General features: G+C 33.0%; 1 non-coding gene across 1 annotated transcript; it reads left to right on the top strand.

Moving 5' to 3' along the window:
* The first annotated feature begins 7,129 nt into the window (after positions 1-7,129).
* On the top strand, positions 7,130-7,209 carry TRNAL-UAG (transfer RNA leucine (anticodon UAG)). The gene has a single exon. It is a non-coding gene; the product is annotated as a tRNA-Leu (tRNA).
* The last annotated feature ends 10,014 nt before the right edge of the window (positions 7,210-17,223 follow it).

Below are 17,223 nucleotides of genomic sequence, written 5' to 3'. Positions count from 1 at the left end.
TTTGGTGTCCCTTTCAGTCAAGAATTGGGGCTTCACAATTACTAGCCAATATTTATCTCATGCCTTTCCTCGTTCATGGTTCGATATTCTGGTGTCCTAGGCGTAGAGGAACCACACCAATCCATCCCGAATTTGGTGGTTAAACTCTACTGCGGTGACGATACTGTAGGGGAGGTCCTGCGGCAAAATAGCTCGATGCCAGAATGATAAAAAGCTTAACACCTCTTATTTGACTTTTTCACTATTTTGAAATAAGAAAAAGATCCAAATCTAAAATGCAAAGGTCGTCTTATTCAAAACCTCAATCATCACATCCCCTCTCTCCCACTTCACACCTCGGAACGCACTGTTCTTATAGAGAGAAAGGCGCTTTCCCATCTTCTTAACCTGAAATGAAGGGGTACCCCCGGGAAGAGATCCAGTGGAGACAGCTGGGCCTGTAGCTCAGAGGATTAGAGCACGTGGCTACGAACCACGGTGTCGGGGGTTCGAATCCCTCCTCGCCCACAGCCTTCCAAAGGGGGAAGGGCCTTTACTTTCCCCCTGAGGGTAGGAAAATCATGATCGGGATAGCGGACGTAAAGCTATTGAACTTAGGTATGCTCTTTCCTTTTGTCGAAGTGGAATCGTAGAACAGAATGTGATACGATGAGATAGAATGCAATAGAAATAGAAACAAGGATAGCGAACGGGTTACCTACTCCTAAGGGTCAAAGCAAGCCCTTTAATTCAATTCTTTATTCTTACATTAAAATTCTTACATTAAAGAATGAATAAAATCTCCCCAAGTAGGATTCGAACCTACGACCAGTCAGTTAACAGCCGACCGCTCTACCACTGAGCTACTGAGGAACAAGGGGGGATTCGACCTCCTAGAGTTCAACTCCCGCTCTCAACCCATGAACAATATGAGTCCGAAGCTTCTTTCGTAACTCCCATAATTTCTTCGTAGTGGCTCCGTTCCATGCCTCATTTCATAGGGAAGCCCAAAGTGGCTCTATTTCATTCTATTTCACTTCCTAGCACTTCCTATCATTTAATATCCATCCCTTTGGTCTTATTGACATAAGAGATGTCATTTATAGTCTATCTCTTTCTATATATGGAAAGTCAAGAAATTCTCATCGAAACATCGAGAAATTGTGCATATAGAAAACTCTAAAGAAAGAAAAAAAGGAGACCCATGCCATGATTTTCAAATCTTTTCTATTTAGTAGTCTAAGTTTCTCGATGAGGATAATTAATTCGGTCGTTGTGGTCGGACTCTATTATGGATTTCTGACTACATTCTCCATAGGTCCCTCTTAGATCTTCTTTCTCCAATCTTGGATTAGGGAAGAAGGAGATATTCGCGACTACTGGCGATTTCATTATGGGGCAGCTCATGATCTTCATATCGATCTATTATCCACCTCTGTATCTATTCTTTCTTAGCTAAACAGGTGGAAGATCTATCCAATTTGGTTATATTATATCATGGACTCGAAAAACGGATCTGAATTTGACTGAAATGCACGATCTTCACAGGTATCACTTTTCACGATACCTAAAAGGTGGAATAGCGATTTTCGAACCATTTCCTATAAGAGAATGGTTTCCATTACTTTGAGAAATGGATTCTTATATCAAACTATAGCTATTGCATTAAAGAAGAAAAGAAACTAATAGAAGTCGAAGACGCGGAATGATAGTGAATAGAGAGAAAGATTCTTCTGATTTTCTTGTTTCTATCTACTAGACGCCGTAGAGAATTGAGAATTTTCATGTCTTTCAATTCTCGTACTCGTAATTGGAAAGTTATGGAAGGAGACCCATCATTTTGCAATGAAAACAACATATAAAACTCTGGACAATTTCGAAATCAGGCCAAGCGTCTTAATACATATGCAAAAAAATTCATTATTGGCCCACCATTGATTAGAAGATTTAGCTTGTATGAATCGCTATTGGTTTGATACGAATAATGACAATCGTTTCAGTATGTTAAGGATACAGATGTATCCACAATTCATTTAGAGTTACTTAATAGTCTATTTCTTATACCATATCTCTATCCCGTGAAATTCTCGAGCCAAAAGATGGATGCATATGCTGTGTTTCATTTTGCTAAATGATATCAATTAAATGGTGTATCAATTCCATAAATTGCATATAGCAATAAATAAATCAGCAAAATTCTTTCTAATATTTTAGATAGAAGAAACATTTCTTCTATCTAAAATATTAGAAAGAATGTACCCTTCTATCCAAATCCAATTTGCATCGATAAAATAAATCCAAATTCCAGTAGTAGATGAATAATTGCAAATTTGTGTGTGTACGAGATTAGAATAACTTCAAAATAACTGACATAATTTTGTATTTTTCCTGATCAGAAAAATACATGAAAAAGAAAGGAGGTAGAAAAATTTTTGGATTTATGGTTAAAGAAGAAAAAGAAGAAAACAGGGGTTCTGTTGAATTTCAAGTATTCAGTTTCACCAATAAGATACGGAGACTTGCTTCACATTTGGAATTACACAAAAAAGATTTTTCATCGGAAAGAGGTCTACGAAGACTTTTGGGAAAACGTCGACGTTTGCTGGCTTATTTGGCAAAGAAAAATAGAGTACGTTATAAGAAATTAATCGGTCAGTTGAATATTCGGGAGCAGTAATTTAATCGTTCAAATTTTTTTCTTGTTTTATTATTTTTTTAGTAGTCTTATAGTAGTCTTAGATTTTTCATTTTGATGAGCCTCGCTTTGAGGAATTCATGGAATAATCCATTTTCATGGAATAATGAATTAAGGAAGAAAGGATATGAGTCTACCGCTTACAAGAAAAGATCTCATGATAGTCAATATGGGCCCTCAACACCCATCAATGCATGGTGTTCTTCGACTGATCGTTACTCTCGATGGTGAGGATGTTATTGATTGTGAACCCATATTAGGGTATTTACACAGAGGAATGGAAAAAATCGCGGAAAACCGAACTATTATACAATACTTACCTTATGTAACAAGGATATAGAGAGATTGTAGAAAGGGGATAGGATAGTTATTTTTGCAAGAGACTTGTTGTAAATTCCTTAACTTAAGAAAGAAAAAAGAATAAAAACACAGATACATAACATAAAAAAAAGAATAAATAAGACGAGATTCGACCTCCCCCTACATATTTAATTTCCTCTCCTATACAAAAACTAGCAAGACCCACTCCATTGGTAATTCCATCAATAACACCCTTATCAAAAAACTCCGTGAGTTCGGTTAACCCTCTTATACCGAGGGTAAAGACCCTAGTATAGAAAATATCTATATAACCACGATTATATGACCAACTGTATATATTTTTTTTTACTTGATCTAAAAATTCTTTTTTAGGATTTCCTTTGTAAAAAGAGTTTATTAAATCCAAATTCTGAAAAAAAGAATAAGCGGATCCATAGAAGATATATGCTATGAATAAACCAAAGATAGCTAGACTTACAGAAGAAATTGCATTAGTAATAAATTCATATGAATTTACAAAAGAATTAGAACTTTCCTGGGTAAAGTTTATTGAGGGAGTTAACCACTTTGATAATATGGTTAACTCTGCTATTCCATTACCAATTCCTCCATTATCAAAAGAGATTCCTATGAATCCAATGAACAAAGTGAAAAGTAGTAATATAAGAAGAGGAAATAACATAGTATTTCCCGTTTCATGCGGATAGGCAAAAGTTTTTTTAGCCCCAAAAGACGTAGTAAAGGATCCTATCCTATTTCTTGTATTACCTTGAATTTTTGGTATATTTTGTGAAAAAAAAGAAACTCCACTCTTCGTTGTTGATAAAACGAAATCCCTATTCACTCCTTTGGGTATCCTTTTTCCCCATAAGGATATTGAATACAAGGAACTCTCTTTAGTGCTACTGTAATTTTGAAAATGAACACGCAAATACCCATCAAATGTAAGTAAATATATCCGAAACATATAAAAGGCAGTTAATCCTGCAGTAAAGGAGGCTATTATTCCAAAAAAGGGCGAATACAACCAACTATTACTAAGGATTTCATCTTTGGACCAGAAGCAAGCAAGAGGTGGAATACCACAAAGAGAAAGTGTACCCCATAAAAAAGTAGTTCTTGTGATTGGAATGTATTTTCTTAAACCGCCCATAAGAACCATATTTTGACTTTTATCTGGTGAATATCCAACAAGAGGTTCCATTGAATGAATAACGGATCCGGATCCCAAGAACAATAAAGCTTTTGAATAAGCATGAGTGATCAAATGGAATAAAGCAGCTTGATAAGAACCTATACCTAGAGCTAACATCATATAACCCAATTGAGACATTGTAGAATAGGCTAAGCTTCTTTTAATATCTCTCTGAGCAAGAGCTAAAGTAGCTCCTAAGAATAGTGTTATTGTACCTACTAAAGAAATAAAACTCATTATCAAAGGTAAAGATATGAAAAGAGGAAGAAGTCGAGCTAGAAGAAAAATTCCCGCAGCAACCATAGTTGCTGCGTGTATAAGAGCCGAAATAGGAGTGGGCCCTTCCATAGCATCGGGTAACCATACGTGAAGAGGGAATTGTGCGGATTTCGCAACTGCACCAAGGAATAATAAAAAAGCACACAAAGTAGTAAGTAAAGAGTTAATTCCATTATTAGGAATCCAGTTATTAGCTATTTTGAACAAATCCCTAAACTCTAAACTACCTGTTATCCAAAAAAAACCTAAAATTCCTAATAATAGACCAAAATCCCCTACACGATTAGTTACAAAAGCTTTTTGACAAGCACTCGCTGCGATTGGTCGTGTAAACCAAAAGCCTATCAATAAATAAGAACACATTCCCACGAGTTCCCAAAAAAAATAAATTTGTATCAAATTGGAGCTAGTAACCAATCCCAACATGGAAGTATTGAAAAAACTTATATAAACAAAAAATCTCAAATATCCTTCATCGTGAGACATATAACCATCACTATAAATAAGAACCAGGATTCCTACAGTAGTAATTAGTATTAACATAATAGAAGTAAGTGGGTCAATCAAGTATCCAAATTCTAAAGAAAAATCATTATTGACGGTCCAAGACCATAGATATTGATAGATCGAACTTCCATTTATTTGTTGAATAGACAGTTGAACTGAGAATACCATAGCTATACTTAAGAGTAAAACACTAGGAAAAGCCCATATGCGACGAAGATTTTTTGTTGCTGTCGGAATAAGAATAAGGCCAAATCCCATTGACATAATAACTGGAAGTGGGAGAAGAGGGATTACCCATGCATATTGATATGTATGTTCCATAAGAAAAGAAATTGCAATTTTTACTTCAATTTTTACTTCAATTTTTCTATAAAATTGTTTCCGATTCACCAAACCAATTCTTATCTCTTTCTGAAAGAATAAATAAAAAGAATAAGAAAAAATACTGAAATTCTTAATTTTTCCAAAATTTATCTCATTGAAATAATTAAAAATTAAGAATGGGTTTAGTTGGTTAAATTAAAAAAGTTAATAAAATAACTAGGTAACGAAGTTATTTTATTAACTAAATAAAGATATTTATAAAAATAAAAAAAAAAAAGTGGAATCATTTTACTTTCTATTCATAATTCATTTTTATATTTCTTTAAAACAAAGATGAAACAGCTCTCTTGTTCCATAATTAACTGATTGAGTGAATTCCAATGAAAACCTATGTTTATAAGAAATTATCGAATAGTCCTTACTTCATATAGAACTAAAATTCTAATGACTATAAATTACCTAAGTTTTAGAATGTCTTGTTTAAGAGACTCAGTATTTTTTGTTTTGATTGGAATTCCTTTCCTTTATGGAATACCATTCTGAACTTAATTAACTATTTTCATTTTCCCTTCTTTTTATCCCCCCGTCTTATCTTATATGGGGGATAGGCTTCCATACCATATATCTATATATGGAGTATACTTGATATATAAATAGATATAAATAGATTTAAATGAGAAACCCTTCTATATATTCTATATTATTAAAAAAAAAGTATAAAATATATAAAGAAAAAATGTTAAAAAATTCTTGTTGTCTTATCCGCATTAGACAAAATGAAGTAAAAAATAATTCAAAATTTAAGTATCTTTCAGTATCTAAGTATAAATACTAATAAAAAGAAGAAAGAAGGATTGATTTGCAGCAATAGATGTCTTTCACATACAACTAGAAAAAAGTAATTTCCTTTTTGAATGGCAGTTCCAAAAAAACGTACTTCAATGTCAAAAAAGCGTATTCGTAAAAATATTTGGAAGAAAAAGACTTATTTTTCCATAGTACAATCTTATTCTTTAGTAAAATCAAGATCATTTTCGAGCGGTAATGAGCATCCAAAACCAAAGGGTTTTTCTGGGCAACAAACAAATAATAAGATTTTGGAATAATATGAATTGACTTATCAAAAAAGAATTCCAATTATTTAATAATTTGGATTCTTCTTTGAATGTACTTTTATGTGTCGAATTACTCGGTACAATATTCTTAGAACAAAAAACCCCTCTTATCTTATATATACAAGAAAAAAAAAGTTTTGTTTGGTATACTGTGTGCTAAGTATTCTTTTCCTATCAATGAACTTTTCATAATTTTCCTAATAGAATCCTCATATTCTATTAGGAAAATTATGAAAAGTGGAGTATTCTTACAATAGGACTTACAACTTCCACCTATCTTCTCCAAAATCATAAGGTTAGTAAATCTTATTAATAAGAGCATAAAGACTTTCATTCTAGAAATTTTTAAAAAATCCAAAAAGCCTTTTCTATTTATCCATTTTATTTTAATTTCATCATTAAATAGAAACCCTTTTGGATTTTTTTCATTGTATTGAAAGAATTTTCAAAATGTAAAGGGGAAATTAATTAGAAAAAATTAGTTCTATAATTGCAAGTTAGAAAAAAGAAGTTCCAACTCTTTCAAGCAGTGTTTGTGTTTCTATTGGGCAAAGCAAGAGTTTATTGTAAAAAAAAAAAATGGAAACGATACTACCAAACGAAGTCTATTTTAATGAAAACTCTAATGTTCCTAAATTTTATGGACTTTCCCAATATCGACGATTCCCAAGATAATAGCTATTATTCTTTTAAGTTACCTATTATTTGAAGTTAGCCGCCATGGTGAAATTGGTAGACACGCTGCTCTTAGGAAGCAGTGCTCAAGCATCTCGGTTCGAATCCGAGTGGCGGCATTCTTGAAAAAGAATACAATAGATTAGAAATCAATTCGAAATTTACAATTTTGTAATGGGACCTTCCCCTTATGCTATTTGCAACTTTAGAACATATACTAACTCATATCTCTTTCTCAACGATTTCAATTGTGATTACGATTCATTTTATAACCTTATTAGTTCGTGAACTTGGAGGATTACGCGATTCGTCAGAAAAAGGAATGATAGTTACTTTTTTCTCTATAACAGGATTCTTAGTTTCTCGTTGGGCTTCCTCGGGACATTTTCCATTAAGTAATTTATATGAGTCATTGATCTTCCTTTCATGGGCCCTGTATATTCTTCATACCATTCCTAAAATACAGAACTCTAAAAATGATTTAAGCACAATAACTACGCCAAGTACTATTTTAACGCAAGGCTTTGCCACATCGGGTCTTTTAACTGAAATGCATCAATCCACGATACTAGTACCTGCTCTACAATCTCAGTGGTTAATGATGCATGTCAGTATGATGTTATTAAGCTATGCAACTCTTTTGTGCGGATCCTTATTATCTGCCGCTATTCTAATCATTAGATTTCGAAATAATTTCCATTTCTTTTCTAAAAAGAAAAAAAATGTTTTAAATAAAACATTTTTCTTTAGTGATATTAAATATTTTTATGCAAAAAGAAGTGCTTTAAAAAGAACCTCTGTCCCTTCATTTCCAAATTATTACAAATATCAATTAACGGAGCGTTTGGATTCTTGGAGTTATCGTGTCATTAGCCTAGGATTTACCCTTTTAACCGTAGGTATTCTTTGTGGAGCAGTATGGGCTAATGAGGCCTGGGGATCCTATTGGAATTGGGATCCTAAGGAAACTTGGGCATTTATTACTTGGACCATATTCGCAATTTATTTACATAGTAGAACAAATCCAAATTGGAAGGGTACGAATTCTGCACTTATAGCTTTGATAGGATTTCTTATAATTTGGATTTGTTATTTTGGTATAAATCTATTAGGAATAGGCTTACATAGTTATGGTTCGTTTACATTAACACCTAAATGATTACATAAAATAAAACCTTCATGAAATGAAGGTTTTTACTTTTATGTTTTATTTGAGAACCCCTTGAACGCCTTATCAAAGGGTTCTCAAAAATTCGAGATAGATCTAATTATACTTTTTTACTTATTTCTGCATTATATACTTTTTTACTTATTTCTGCATTAATAGAGCAGACGAGTAAAAAAAAGCAAACCTATTTAGGATAATAATTGGATAAGAGAGCCTCTACCCTGTCAACGGATAGGGAGAGAACAAAATCTGGATAAATACCAATTCCTATTACTGGTAAAAAGATACAGATTAAAATAAAGAGTTCTCGTGGTCCAGAATCCACAAAATTTGCGTTTGGAACATTAAATAGCTTGTATCCATAGAACATCTGGCGTAACATAGATAATAAATAAATAGGAGTTAATATCATTCCAATTGCCATTACAAAAGTAATTAGTGTTTTTGGCATTAACAGAAATTTTGGACTAGTAATTAGTCCAAAAAATACTACTAATTCTGCGACAAAACCACTCATTCCTGGTAAGGCAAGAGAAGCCATTGAAAAGCTACTAAACATGGTAAAAATTTTAGGCATTGGGATAGATATTCCCCCCAGTTCTTCGAGATAAACAAGACGCATTCTATCAGAAGCGGTTCCTGCCAAGAAAAAAAGTGTAGCACCAATAAATCCATGGGATAATATTTGTAAAATAGCTCCATTGAGTCCAATGTTGGTTATGGAACCAATTCCTATAATTATGAAACCCATGTGAGATACAGAGGAATAAGCTATTCTTTTTTTGAAATTTCGTTGACCAAGAGAAGTTGAAGCTGCATAGATTATTTGGATCGCTCCTATTATTACTAACCAGGGCGAAAATAGATAATGAGCATGAGGTAACAATTCCATGTTGATCCGAATCAATCCATATGCTCCCATCTTTAATAATATTCCCGCTAAAAGCATACATGTACTATAATGTGCTTCCCCATGGGTATCTGGTAACCACGTATGTAGGGGTATAATCGGCAATTTGACAGCATAAGCAATAAGGAAGCCAAAATATAAAAGTATTTCCAAGGTTGCAGGGTATGATTGATTAATTAATCTTTCCAAATCTAATCCTGGTTCGTTGGAACCATATAAGCCCATACCCAGAACTCCGATTAAGAAAAAAATGGAACCGCCTGCAGTATACAAAATAAACTTTGTAGCTGAATATAGACGCCTCTTCCCCCCCCACATGGATAAAAGTAAGTAAACAGGAATTAATTCTAACTCCCACATGATAAAAAAAAGTAAAAGGTCTCGCGAAGAAAATAATCCTATTTGACCACTATACATTGCGAGCATCAGGAAATAGAATAATCGCGAATTCCGTGTAATTGGCCAAGCTGCTAAAGTAGCTAAAGTAGTGATAAATCCTGTCAATAAAATAGATCCTAATGAAAGTCCATCGATTCCCAATCTCCAGTGGAAATCGAAGACATCTATCCATTTATAATCCTCCTTTAATTGGATTAAGGGATCCTCCAGTTGGAAATGATAACAGAACGCATAAGTCATTAGAAGGAATTCTAATAAACAAATAGATATAGTATACCACCTAACGACTTTGTTTCCCTTATGAGGTAAAAAGAAAATTAATGAACCTGCAAATATCGGCAAAACAACAAGTATTGTTAACCAAGGAAAATAACTCATGATAAAGTGATAAAGACAAGATACGTTTTGACCAGAAAAGCCCGTGCTCGATTATTTCGAGCACAGGCTTCTTCGGTAAAGAGGAATCAGACGATTCGAGTGAAGTTTTTTGTAACGTATCAATAAGATAGAGCCATGCTACGTGTTGTTTCAGGCCCTAAATAAACGCGGACACTTAAAAAATCTGTCGGGCAGGCAGATTCACATCTCTTACAACCCACACAATCTTCGGTTCTCGGCGCGGAAGCAATTTGCTTGGCTTTACATCCATCCCAGGGTATCATTTCTAATACATCTGTTGGACAAGCTCGTACACATTGAGTGCATCCTATACATGTATCGTAAATTTTTACGGAATGTGACATTGGATCTATAAATTTTTCTTTTCAACATAAAATTTTTCGATCTGGTAAAAATGAAATTAGTACTATAATGAGTCATATGTATTGTAGACACCAGACGAAGCAATGGTTTATCCAAACTTCAAAAAAAAAAATCTATTTTTTAATCTGTTTGTGAGAAAGCGTGAAGAGAGCCAAGAGACTTTAATTTTGGATTTCAACAATAAATAAGAAATAAGAAAGAATTTTACGAATTGTACAGACGAATTCGAATTAGCCAATAAATTGGCTATCGTCTTTTCAATATAAATTATTGCAATATTCAAATTGCAATATCAATGAATTACAAATACAAAAATTCATTTAAGTGAAAAAGAATACTATGCAATAATCTACTAAAAAAAATGGATATTCTCAAATAATACTAAGAAAATAGTATTGATTTCTATTTATTTTAATATGTGCGCCTTTGTTTAGAGGATTCTATGTCTAATTATTCAAAAGTCTAATTATTCAATAAATTAGATTGATTGATACGAGTGGATTTCCTATTACGATGGATGGAAGAAAGAATGGATAGTCCAATAGCGGCTTCAGCAGCTGCAAGGGCTATAACAAAAATTGCGAAAATATCTCCTTTTAATTGGCGACTATCAAATAGATCAGAAAATGTTACGAGATTTAGATTAATTGAATTCAGTATAAGTTCAAGACATATTAGAGCTCTAACCATGTTTCGGCTTGTGATCAATCCATAGATACCAATCGAAAATAAATAGACACTCAAAAAAAGTACATGCTCAAACATCATTAACTAACTCCTTATCAATCTCGATTCATTTCAATATGAGGGCAAGAATTGAACCGATTCAATTAATTACAATAGAACAATTACACAACAAAAGAAAAAAAAAAAAAAAAAAAAGGAGGTATTTGTTGGCAGTAGATGGATTTTACTAAATCAAAATTGTGATTCTTTAGTTATTTATTTTAGATTTGCAATTCTTATAATTTGTACTTTTTCTAAGTTTTCTTATTGCCGAGCCATAGTAATTGCACCTATTAAAGAAACTAGAAGAATTATGGAAATGAGTTCAAACGGAAGATAAAAATCGGTTGCTAAATGAATTCCAATTTGTTGAACATTATTTATGAGACCCTGTTCTACTATTTGGTTTGATCTTGTAGTCCAAAGAATTCCATACCACGACGTATCTGGGATAGTAGTCATTAGTGAAAAAACAATAGTTATACAAACGAGTGAAGTGAACCCATCTCCAATAGTCCAATAATTCTTATCTTTAGACCATTCTGAGCCATTTACGAACATTACAGCGAATATGATCAAGACATTTATGGCTCCCACATAAATAAGAAGTTGTGCGACAGCTACAAAGTAGGAATTTAATAAAAAATAGAATAAGGATATACAAACAAGAACTAATCCCAGCGAAAAGGCAGAATAAATGGGGTTGGTAAGTAATACTACTCCTAGACCCCCTAGTAGAAGAACAAATCCCCCAAATAGCATAAGAATCTCATGTATTGGTCCAGGTAAATCCATTATGGATAAAAAGAAATTAATAGTATAAAATTTTTCATGAACTGACTAAAACTAAAGGATTCAAGGAAGGAAAAAAGGATTAGGGTATTTTTTTGTGTATAAACTTATAGTTATAAATTATATTATATCACGAAAATCTAGTCTGATTTAAAATAAGAAATAATTTCCAATAAGCAGTAGTTTTTCGTTTTTCTTTATAGTTTAATTTTAAAGTTTAATAAAGAATTATTAGATTTTTATAACAGAAAGACAAAATCAAAGTTTAGTAATCAGTAATCGTTCTTGAATTCGAAGATTTTTCTTTGTTTATTTTACTTTCAGACGAATTCCTAATTGTTTGAATTGTGTAATCTCCCATTATGGAGATTGGTAACCGACTTAAAGCAATTTGATTGTAATTCAATTCATGACGATCATAGGTAGAAAGTTCATATTCTTCAGTCATTGATAAACAGCTTGTTGGACAGTACTCAACACAATTGCCACAAAATATACAAACTCCGAAATCAATACTATAATTAAGCAATTGTTTTCTTTTAATATCCTTTTCAAATCTCCAATCCACAACGGGTAAATCTATCGGACATACGCGAACACATACTTCACAAGCAATACATTTATCAAATTCAAAGTGGATTCGCCCTCGGAAACGCTCTGGTGTAATTGATTTTTCATAAGGGTAGTGAATCGTTATAGGTAAACGATTTGTGTGGGATAAGGTAGTTATGAAACTTTGACCTATGTACCTTGTAGCACGTATTGTTTGTTGACCATAACTCATGAACCCAGTTACCATAGGGAACATATTCATTCTAAATATCTATGAAAAAGATATGTTTCTTTCTCTTGTTTGAGAGAGCTTTTGTGTTGAAAATATTCTTACTATTATTGTATTATCTTATTTATAGTGAAACAAGTTGAGAAGAGGTTGTTAATAAGAGATTGCCCAGGGAAATAGGTAAAAGAAATTTCCATCCAAGATTTAATAACTGATCCATTCTCATCCTCGGTAAAGTCCATCTTATTGTGATAGAAATGAAGAGAAATAAATAAGCTTTAGTTAATGTAATAAATATACCCATTGTCATTTCCAAAATTCCAACTGCTTTATTCATTTGGAAAAAATCAAAAAAGGATATATAGGGAATAGATAAATTCCACCCGCCCAAGTAGAGAACTGTTACAAATAAAGAAGAAACTAATAAATTTAGGTAAGAAACAAGATAAAATAAACCATATTTGATACCGGAATATTCAGTTTGGTAACCTGCTACTAATTCTTCCTCCGCTTCTGGTAAATCAAAGGGTAATCTTTCACATTCTGCCAAAGAAGAAATTAAAAAAACCAGAAAACCTATAGGCTGACGCCAAATATTCCATCCAAAAAAACCGTATTTTGACTGTGCTTCAACTATATCAACTGTACTTGAACTGTTAGATAATCATAGTCGGTGATAACATCACAGTTCCCACCGCTATTTCAAAACCGTACATGAAACCTTAGCTTCATACGGCTTCTCTATGATCAGAAAAAGGAAAGGACTGTTTTGTTCCTAGCCCCGGGGGCGTAGATAGAATTAGATAAAATAAAATAGATTTGAAAGTCCTAAATTAGACCAAAGGAATTCCGTCTGCTAGAATAAGAAAAAGCGCTTCCGAATTGATCTCATCCTTTATAATATAATGAAAATTTTTCTTTGTTCAGTAATAACTTAATCTTGGAATAAAACACTTGTTACTTGTTATAGGAATTCAATTAATAAATGGAAAGAGTTGGGTATTAGTTCATGAGCAATTCTGCATGAATATGGATAGAGGAAGGAAATAATGAAAATTTTTTCTAGTGCACTCCATATCTTTTTTACTATTCTTCTTTCCCCAGGGAGGGGGTATTTAAAAAGAAAAAATGGATAAAGGGTTAATTCGTTCTTGATAGCCATTTCCTTAACAAGTGAATGGGAACATACTCTGGATCGGAATCCGAAGAAAGTACTACTTGATAATTTCTACAAATTGCAAGTCCTTATTATGATTCCTTTTATGGGCAAAAATCTCTAATGTTTTAGATTTTCCATTACTAATCCTTTATGTACTTTAGTGTTCCTAACCCTTCACTAACTTTTGGTGGATTCTTCTTATGGATTATTAAGTTATAGTAATAACTAGGAGTATTCTAGTAATGGAATTCCATATCGTGAATCCTTTATTCTTGGCCGCTTCAAGATATGATGACTAATTAAAAAATATCAACCTTGGGATAAAGAGTTTACACTGCTTATGTTTACTTCCACTTTTTTCTTGTACGTAGGAAATGAGATTTTTTCTTTTTACTACAAATTTATAAGCTGTTTTGTTTCACTCATATAGCTATCTAGTTTAACTTACCAACCCAAATACTAAATAAGAAAAGGAATATAAATAGTTAATGGATTTTATAGGAAAAAGATCTATTTTAACGAATCACACGTAGAGATATTGCTAGCACACAAAAAGTTAATGGTATTTCATAACTAATGGATTGAGCAGCAGCTCGTAGACCGCCTGAAAAAGAATATTTATTATTTGAGCTATATCCTGCCATAAGAAGACCAATAGGAGCTATACTTGAAATGGCAATCCATAAAAAAACACCAATACTAAGATCGGCTAAAACAAAATGATATCCCAAAGGGATAACTAAAAAACTTAATAAAACTGATATGACTGCTATAGAGGGTCCAATGCTAAATAAAGAAATATCTCCTCGGGATGGCAGAATATCTTCTTTAAAAAGTAGCTTAGTCCCATCTGCTATAGCTTGAAGCAGGCCCAGGGGGCCAGCATATTCAGGACCAATACGTTGTTGTATCGACGCAGATATTTCTCTTTCTAACCACACAATTACGAGTACCTCTATTGTTATTCCCAAAAGGAGGGTCAAAATGGGTAGAATCGATATCAGTCCATAGACTTCTTTTAATAATTCCAATTTCGAAAAAGAATTGATAGTTTCTACCTCTACCCTATCTATTATCATTTCAACGATCAACTTCCCCCATAATGATATCTATACTACCTAATATCGTCATGATATCAGCCAATTTCATTTTTTTAACTAGCTGAGGAAGAATTTGCAAATTAATAAACCCGGGTGGACGGATTTTCCATCTCCAGGGGAAAAGGCTATCATCTCCTACTAGATAAATCCCTAATTCACCTTTTGGGGCTTCTACTCTTACATAAAGCTCTTGTCTTGACAATTCAAAATTGGGCGAAGGTTTTTTACCAAGAAATTTATACTCAAAATCATTCCATTCAGAATTATTTTCTTTCTTAAAGCGTCGGACTTCTAAATTTTCATAAGGTCCTCCAGGAATTTTTTCTACAGCTTGTTGAATTATTTTGATGGATTCCCTCATTTCACCAATTCGTACTAAATAGCGAGCTAACGAATCCCCTTCTTTTTGCCATTGGACTTTCCAATCAAATTGGTTGTAAGACTCATAAGGATCTACTTTACGAAGATCCCATTGTATTCCAGAAGCTCGTAACATCGGTCCCGATAAGCCCCAATTTACTGCTTCTTCTCCGCTAATAAAACCTACTCCTTCAACTCGCTCTAAAAAAATTGGATTCTGTGTAATAAGTTGTTGATATTCAACAACTCCGCGTAAAAAATAATCACAGAAATCTAAACATTTATCGATCCATCCATAAGGTAGATCGGCGGCTACTCCTCCGATGCGAAAGTAATTGTGCATCATTCGCATACCTGTAGCAGCTTCAAATAGATCATATATTAATTCTCTCTCTCTAAAAATATAGAAAAAAGGAGTCTGTGCGCCGAGATCCGCCATAAAAGGTCCAAGCCATAGCAAGTGAGAAGCTATCCGGCTTAATTCTAACATAATTACCCTAATATAGCTGGCTCTTTGTGGTATTTGAATATTCTCCAAGAATTCTGGTGCATTTACTGTTATTGCTTCTGTAAACATAGTAGCTAAATAATCCCACCTTGTTACATAAGGTAAGTATTGTATAATAGTTCGGTTTTCCGCGATTTTTTCCATTCCTCTGTGTAAATACCCTAATATGGGTTCACAATCAATAACATCCTCACCATCGAGAGTAACGATCAGTCGAAGAACACCATGCATTGATGGGTGTTGAGGGCCCATATTGACTATCATGAGATCTTTTCTTGTAAGCGGTAGACTCATATCCTTTCTTCCTTAATTCATTATTCCATGAAAATGGATTATTCCATGAATTCCTCAAAGCGAGGCTCATCAAAATGAAAAATCTAAGACTACTATAAGACTACTAAAAAAATAATAAAACAAGAAAAAAATTTGAACGATTAAATTACTGCTCCCGAATATTCAACTGACCGATTAATTTCTTATAACGTACTCTATTTTTCTTTGCCAAATAAGCCAGCAAACGTCGACGTTTTCCCAAAAGTCTTCGTAGACCTCTTTCCGATGAAAAATCTTTTTTGTGTAATTCCAAATGTGAAGCAAGTCTCCGTATCTTATTGGTGAAACTGAATACTTGAAATTCAACAGAACCCCTGTTTTCTTCTTTTTCTTCTTTAACCATAAATCCAAAAATTTTTCTACCTCCTTTCTTTTTCATGTATTTTTCTGATCAGGAAAAATACAAAATTATGTCAGTTATTTTGAAGTTATTCTAATCTCGTACACACACAAATTTGCAATTATTCATCTACTACTGGAATTTGGATTTATTTTATCGATGCAAATTGGATTTGGATAGAAGGGTACATTCTTTCTAATATTTTAGATAGAAGAAATGTTTCTTCTATCTAAAATATTAGAAAGAATTTTGCTGATTTATTTATTGCTATATGCAATTTATGGAATTGATACACCATTTAATTGATATCATTTAGCAAAATGAAACACAGCATATGCATCCATCTTTTGGCTCGAGAATTTCACGGGATAGAGATATGGTATAAGAAATAGACTATTAAGTAACTCTAAATGAATTGTGGATACATCTGTATCCTTAACATACTGAAACGATTGTCATTATTCGTATCAAACCAATAGCGATTCATACAAGCTAAATCTTCTAATCAATGGTGGGCCAATAATGAATTTTTTTGCATATGTATTAAGACGCTTGGCCTGATTTCGAAATTGTCCAGAGTTTTATATGTTGTTTTCATTGCAAAATGATGGGTCTCCTTCCATAACTTTCCAATTACGAGTACGAGAATTGAAAGACATGAAAATTCTCAATTCTCTACGGCGTCTAGTAGATAGAAACAAGAAAATCAGAAGAATCTTTCTCTCTATTCACTATCATTCCGCGTCTTCGACTTCTATTAGTTTCTTTTCTTCTTTAATGCAATAGCTATAGTTT

Source organism: Triticum urartu, unplaced genomic scaffold (assembly GCF_056163025.1).
Source record: "Triticum urartu cultivar PI428250 unplaced genomic scaffold, HENAU_Tu73 scaffold398, whole genome shotgun sequence".
NCBI lineage: Eukaryota > Viridiplantae > Streptophyta > Magnoliopsida > Poales > Poaceae > Triticum > Triticum urartu.
This window is presented reverse-complemented; position numbering and strand designations above follow the sequence as displayed.